This window comes from Sinohyriopsis cumingii, unplaced genomic scaffold, assembly GCF_028554795.1.
Source record: "Sinohyriopsis cumingii isolate HCF-2022 unplaced genomic scaffold, ASM2855479v2 utg001747l, whole genome shotgun sequence".
Taxonomy (NCBI): domain Eukaryota; kingdom Metazoa; phylum Mollusca; class Bivalvia; order Unionida; family Unionidae; genus Sinohyriopsis; species Sinohyriopsis cumingii.
In genome coordinates this window covers 849838-857954 of record NW_028316043.1, presented here as the reverse complement: position 1 = coordinate 857954, position 8117 = coordinate 849838, and the positions used below count along the sequence as shown (strand labels likewise).

Sequence of the window (8117 nt, the reverse complement as noted above, 5' to 3'; positions counted from 1 at the left end):
CCTTGCATCATACACTTGGAGCAGGGGACTCTCCCTTATGTCCAGTATCAATATCTCTAAACCATAACCATGCATGCATACCCTGACTGGATTTGAAAAAAACAAATAGATGCAATGTTGGGCACTGGATCAGACAATATTTATGGAGGTGGATAAGTATGACCTAATTCAAGTTTATATGTATTTCACACCTAATCTCTGATTTCAGACCAATTCATTCTCCAAATGTAGTACTTTTGTTCACACTGAATGGGAGTTATAGAAGACAAGAGATCAAGGCAAAAGAATGAGCTTGAAGAGATTAATGTATGTTCATAATGAGAGGCAGATGTAAGTACAGTTTGGGTAATAGTTTCTTAGAATACTTATCACTTGCAGCATTCAGATTGTATAGGATAATATTTTTTTCTTTATAGATATCTGAGAATGGAAACTCGATAAAACTTGTCTATTTATTGCAATTTTCTACCTGACAGTTATATATAGCATTCCAATTATATTATCTATAGTAATTACTCTAAAGATAAAATCGGGTGTTTTAAATTATTGAAGATCATTGATTCAGATATTGAGAGTATATGGTTAGAATATTTGTATGAGGTGTGCATGGTGGATCAAAATAGTATTAACAAAATTTCCATGCTAGTGTCTGCAATGTTTTCAAATGAAGTATTTTATCTTTTCAGAAAACTAATGAGGAAAACACTGTATTAGTGGAGACAATGTCTCTGTATGTAGGCCATATGTTGAAAAGAGATCGATGGAAGAGTAGAACAGAATTTATATGAAACTCAAACAGTATCCTAATGAAATAATTACCTCAATATCTGCCTTATATGGAAGAACTACCACAAATAACTGAATGAGATGCTACCGTCGTTTTAATTCTATTACATGAGAATGAAATTGTGCCTTACGTTACTGTTGAAATTATTTATATTTTATGATGATTAAAATGTTGTATACTTCAATATACTGGATATATTGTAGCACCTTCCGCTATTCCAACAAGAATGTATTACTGGCCATAATATTAAAACAGGCTTGATGATGACAGCTTCAGAACAATGCAGTTACCTTAGAAAAGCATTATCAAAAAGGGATTTCAAGTTTAACAATGTAGAGATGCTACATTAGCAAGTAATATTATGGCATAGGAGAGCAATGTAGTATTGTTACTACATCAGGTTTAGAAATCACAAAACCAGTGCCTAGAAATAGGGTATTGTTACTACATGGGTTTGGGGGAGAGCTATGTAGTATTGCTACTACATCTGGCTTTGGAGATCATGAAATTAGTGACTGGAAATATGGCATTGTTACTACATGTGTTTGTGGGATAGTTAAGTAGTATTGTTACTACATCAGAATTTGAAGAAAACAAATCAGTGCCTAGAAATAGGGTATTGTTACTAGATGAGTTTGGTGGAGAGCTATGTAGCATTGTTACTACACCAGGTATTAAAGAAAACAAATCAGTGCATAGAATTAGGGTATTGTTACTATTTCGGCTTGGTGGAGAGCTTTGTATTATTGTTACTACATCAGGTTTTAGAGATCACAAAATCAGTGGTGGGAAATAGGGTATTGTTAACACATATGTTTAGGAAATAACCATGTAGTATTGTTACTAGTACGTTTACTAGCAAAACATGATTCACTTTACAGCTTCTTGTGCTTCTTTTTATTAAACTTGATATTGTGTGTATAAATTTTAAAATCCCTTTAAAAAGGACAAGCAAGCAATTCCTTTTTCATTTTGACAGCCATTAAATGTGAAAACAAATGTCTTTACATTACAATATACATTTTGAGACCAATATGTTTCTGTATAAGAACGGTATTCATCTTTCATAAAAAGAGTTCCAAAGGTCAGTAAATCCTGTTAGAAAATATTTGAAAGGACGACTAATCTACGCTTTATTAAACGAACAAACACAGGGCCTGAGAGAAGATCTTTAATTTGATAATATCAAAGTCATAATAATCAAAGATATTGTTCAAAATATAAGTCCTAATTCGGCAAAACTATAAAATATAACATTGATGTTAAAACAAGGATGCAGAAGTTGATCTTCTATATTCAGCAAATTTTGTAGTACCCGCAAAAAGACGTTTCGCCGTTAAAAGCTGGTGGCACACATACTTAATGGTCTAACTAACACATCTCTTGCCGTTGGGGAGATTGTTAAATTGTCCACATCTGTTTAATTGTTGTAAATTGGTGGACAGTCTCAAATCTTACTCTTCAGATCAGACATTCAACTGAAATGTGAATACAAAAATATGTCTCATATTGCAGCTTCGTACATTGAAAAACGGGAACATATCTTTCTGTTTGATACCATTAATATCAAGCTGGTTGGCAAATACACAAATCGAGGCATACAATTCACTATCAACGACTCATTCAAAATAGTGCTGCGTTTATATTAAGAAGTATGAAATATGTACAAGACTATTTTAAAATGAAAAACACTCGACGAATAGTATTTAATACAAGTTTAATGTGCTTGAGCAATACATGTTTCTGTTTTGGTCTAAACAGGGGGACGTACAGACATCGAAAAGAGACCAAATCCTTTAATGGATCACCTAAAGACTCATACAAATCAAAAATTAATATAAACATTAGCTACATTTCTATATACATTTCTGAAATACTACACCTTGTTAATTATACTTTATATGCTATGAACAATAACATCACAATCATTACATTCGTTAGCATGTTCTTTATTCCATTGTCAGCTTAAAATGTTAGTGCAACAAATGAACTCAATTTTGATATCTTGAAATCAGATCAGATTAACTGATTTGTGGTTGATTATTTTAATCAGCTGCTGACTGTGGTAGTTTCAATGACCTTTTTTATATTTATAAACACATTTAATTTTGAAACCAATGGTCCATAGGTAGATAATTTACATATATTGGACACCATCAAATTAGATTAAATTATTAAATAAAAATACGTATGCAAGTAATTAAATACAAAATGCACACTCTAAAAGATTCTATTCGAAAATTCTTTATCCGCTGGTACACACGCTTATCTCCAACAGGTAAGTTATAAAAAAAGTAAAAGTTAAAATAAGTGAGTTTTATGTATATAGGTAATCAAATAAAAATGTAGCAAGTGCAACATTAAGGTAATGATGCACTGCCCAGTGTAATCCGAAATAAGATATACAAACATATATATATGTATATATATATATATATATATATATATATATATATATATATATATATATATATATATATATATATATATATATCCTGATATAGCTTTTTTATTTTAAAATTAAATTTTTTTGTTTGTTTAGGTAATTATTATGAATCATCTATGGTCAGTTCACAATAGGAGCCTATTAATGTCATTTAGTAAAACCTTGTTTGTGTTTTTCGTATTTATAAAATTTAAGTCGTACCATTTTGTTTGTACCATTTAATCTATACCAATTTGTCCGATACCATTTTGAATTTGTCCGTATCATTTTGTCCGCTACCATTTTGTCCTAGTACCATATGTGTGTGTGTGTGTGTGTGTGTGTGTGTGTGTGTGTGTCTGTGTGTGAATGTGTAAAGGGTTAGAGTTAGGGTTATTCATATGTGTGTGTGTGTGTGTGTGTAAAGATTTACTATTTCGTCTGTATCCTGCATCTGATGATTTACATAATATTCCAATCTGTTTATTCAAAGTGGCTGTGTAGACCATAGTATATACATGACATATTCAGCCAAACCATCAGGCAATCTTGAACAAACATCAGATCTCGATGCTTTTCTTGCTTGTGTTTGCGGTACGTGTAAACATTCAATTTACTCAAACGATATTGTCAAACGCAAATCACATTTTATCATTTGATTGGAAACAAGCGCTTATAAAGTCTGACAATGGATTGTGTAGTCTATTAAAATGCTACATGTGTTTCAAAACATACTCAAATAATGCCAGTTGATCACGAAATTGTCGATCGAACAAAATGAGATTTCACATGTATTAACATACTAGGTTTTGTTTAAATTGCTTCCTAATTTAAATATATTGTCTTTGAAAATTTGTTCGAATTGAACTTTCATCTCAGTGTATCATACATATCTCTGACACGGCGATTAGCCCGGTCAAAACACTTTAAAGATCTATCTTTCTGCCACATTACCTGTTAAGTCGAGGAGTAGTCTTTGCAGTTTGGCTCATTATACCAATCGGATGGGTAGTTGACATCAGCTTGAAGACCTTCAGGCTTACACCAATAATTCGAGGTACTCTAAAATTAAATATACCATCTTTCATTCCGTGTTTCAGTAAGAAAGATTGACGCAAAGAGGTCCACAAAACACATACAACAACGACGGACAGGTATAGCGCGATTCTTTTGTTTTACCTAAGCCAGAAAGCCACTGTAAGCACTATGACACTAGCCATTCCACGATACTAATAGTTTGAAACTCACACAGAAAGGTGCGGTCCAACCTTTTACAACATTTCTGCTTAAAGGAGAAGATGTAATTCTTAAATGAGATAGTGATTGTAACGCTTGTCCACATTCACGTTTATTCTACATGAATCTCTAATGTAATGAATACATGAAAAGTAGAAGTTGTCCTAATTCTTATGTCACATGTTTAGGCAGGAAAAATACTGTTAAAAAGAAAAATAAGAATTTACGGTTTAAGAATCAAATAAAAAAATGATCCGAAAATAACCCACAAGCAAAATTTAAGAAATCCTAATATTGAAGTGTTATAATGAAATCAAGTTCGCGTCCCGACGAAGAATCCAAGATGGAAGGCGTTAACGTATGCTGCATCCTGTATTATGTTGTGGTCTGCAGGTCCTTGTAGAAATTCAAAAAGTAACACTCCGGTGTTGGAAATCCGAATACAATTTTTAGGAAATGACCTTGTTTAAGAATTCTGTATGAGCACACAAATATTTCCAGGGAAACGAATTAATCTTTTACAATACAAATAATCTAAAGAAAAATTAACATGTAATTCGAAAACTGGCTACAACAGAAGTAAACGACATAACGTGATCATATTTACATACCAAAAAAGTCACTTAGCCCCAGTATCACATTGATAACAACCAATCATTTTACTCCGCGAAAAAGTTGTTTACTTCTCTAAAACTATTTACACGTCGAGGGTCATTTAGCCAACACAGCCTCGATCTCGGTATTAATATTCTTACAATAAAATTGAATTAAAAGAAATACTTGTTGACATGACTGTTACTAATTTTGAAATAAGGTCGGAAACTGGGTCAGCTTTATATATTTACACACATGAACAGTCAATATCAAACTATTTAGTTGAAAAAGTATCAAGTTCGAAGTCAAGTTATTGCGACATAATGAAATAAAAAAAATAAAAATATTTAAAACTTACAGCTAAATCAGATAAAAATTAAATCAAATATGTATAACATAATAAATACTGACCCTAAAGCAGATCCAAAACAAACACCATAGGAAAGTATATAGGTTGGTAGACCCAACACGAAGTCACAAATTCAATGTTTAAATAAGGATAAATGGAATCACTTTCCCGAACTAATCCGTTGCCAGGGAACACATTGAATATTTAATGTTTCCAATGATACGCTATAATGACCAAATAATGTAAATGTTGTGTATATAATATGTCAATATAGCATGTAGATTGATGTGTTGACATACATTTCAAAAGACCATTCCCATAATCAACTGATCTACATACACTTACACTGCATAGCTTAAGACCAATCCCGTAATCCATACGTCAATCTGCACTTACACGCTATAGCATTAGACCAATCCCACAATCAATTGGTCGGTCCACACCTACTTTGTCAAGCTTAAAACCAATCTCTTTCTGCATTCTTTCGCTGACAAGACACGGTACTGCTTAACAGCAAATCCAGTTTATATTCATCATTTGACACACTACAGAGCTTAAACCAATTCTACAGCCATTGACACTTAAAGTGCACAACTTAAGATCAACTGTTTTTGTTCACTAATATTTCCACAACACAGTTAAAACACACTTATATAATGTGATTGTAGATGAGTCATAGAGTGTGCTCATTTTACAATTCTGCATGCCAAGAATAACTAAACATAGGTTTTACTTACACTTGACGAGACACCCTCTCTTGAGCAACTGATTGTATTGCAGTAGATATCCTTAGTCTCGTCGGGCTCCAGAAGGCTGTCATATATCATGCAGCCTGTAAAATTGGTAACGAAGATTAATAGGATAATGATGTTTACTATGATGACTTTGCTGGTATTGTTAGTGATTGTTACAGTGATGTAACTAATAATCAAGAACAGAAGTGGAAATATTAGTATTAAATCAGTCTCAGTAGCAGCAGGAGTAGTAAAATAGAAAAATATTAACTGATACATCAGAGGAAAAGCTTTAGTAGTAGAATGTTTTAAATGACCAGAACTATAATAATCTTCTGGAAAAAACGGAAGGGAACAATAGAAAGATGTAACTATCAAAACAACCTTTCTTGCACGAGCAGTCTGCGTCAGTGTCATTGTTGCACCATTTGTTGCTGCTGTCAACACAAAATTCACTACATTCGCAACCTCTGAAAAGGGTAAAAGGTATATTAGACTTTGAATTATGTAAATGATATATGGTCATCACGGATTTAAGCTACCGATTTACTATTAACGTAAGAATACTAATGGATATATATCTGTATATCTCGGATATATATTCAGAAACTCATCTCAACGTCTTTAATTTCGCTGCTGAAAATGCAAAAAAAAAAAAACAACTTTAAGTATGGAAATCAGTCGAAATAGCCAACTTTGCATTGTTTCCGTTCCTCCAGAGAATCCATAAATTTAAATTATCGAAGGAACAAGTACTCTTTGACAATTATTTTGTAACATATTTGATGCTTTAGTTTCAGATTACTAAAGGTGTTTTTAAAGAAATTACCTGTCGTTTCATACATGTATTCTGCTTTTGCCAAGTGACCAAATACTTTATATCTTCAATCTATGTTCATAAAAGGAACCGTAATAACATTCTGAATACATTTTGTACCGAGATATAACCTATGGTAGGGAACGTTGGGCACGTCTATAGCAAATGTGATATATGGGTGCAGTCATATAATATCTGAGTTATTTATGTACTCAGGTACACACTGAAATGGAGTGATTACGATACTACATATAAAGTATATGCCATTACCCTTCCGGACAATCAGACAGTACATTCGATATGACGAGGGCAAGTACGAAGACTGCAGCTAAACCAAACGACTTCATTTCCTAGAACAGAGAATGCGACACTGATATAAATGTATAAATTTTGATTTTGTAAATTTCTAGTTTAGATAACCACAGTATATCTGTCACATCACCAAGCAGCTTCAACACGAAAATACTCCAAGTAGTGATTCATATTATTTTAATAAATTGTTTATCTGTAATATTTTAGATTTTCAAACACTGTACTGAAAATAAAACGGTCATAGAACTAGATAAACCATGCGTTTGTAATATTTTATTTTAGATATCCTTCGTTAATTTGCCACATTAAGACGGTGCCTTAACGTCAAAATATGTTTACCTGTGGCAATCATATTACAAGTAAACTACCCAATCACAAAAGTGCATGACGGATGATGTACTGAAAATACAATCGAGATTTTTATATTTCTCTGTCTATTTGGTGAGTCATATTTTGTTTAAAGTACGTTGACTACGTCTTTACAGCGAACAAGAGATAACCTTATTCAACAACCGCAGTTCTGGAAGAGCATAACAGAAAGACCTTAATATATTCCGGGTGGTTAAGCTTCTGAATAAAATACGAATATGTTTTCACTTGAGTGAATGAATGAATAGTAAATGCTTAGTAAATGGGAATTATACATAATAGTATTTTGCGATTCCTTCTTCAGTATACTTGTTTATCATGCAGAGTTTGGACGTCATGCACAATTCTCTAGTGTTTACTATTCAATAACATCATGAATATTCAATGACTGACTAATAAACTCACAATTATCGAATAAAGTAAATAAGTAAAACAACTAGTGAAAGGATAAACTCTTAAACTGATCAGCTACTTCTAATCCACGTAGCAGAATG

The 8117-nt window shown here is 32.4% G+C and overlaps 1 long non-coding RNA gene across 1 annotated transcript; it reads right to left on the bottom strand.

The window, feature by feature from the left end:
* Positions 1–1944: 1944 nt before the first annotated feature.
* LOC149771654 (uncharacterized) lies at positions 1945–7288 on the bottom strand. The gene is made up of 5 exons (XR_016418203.1): positions 7213–7288; positions 6510–6595; positions 6129–6223; positions 4167–4274; positions 1945–2265 (listed from the first exon to the last, which is right to left on the bottom strand). It is a non-coding gene; the product is annotated as an uncharacterized LOC149771654 (long non-coding RNA).
* Between the last annotated feature and the right edge of the window lie 829 nt (positions 7289–8117).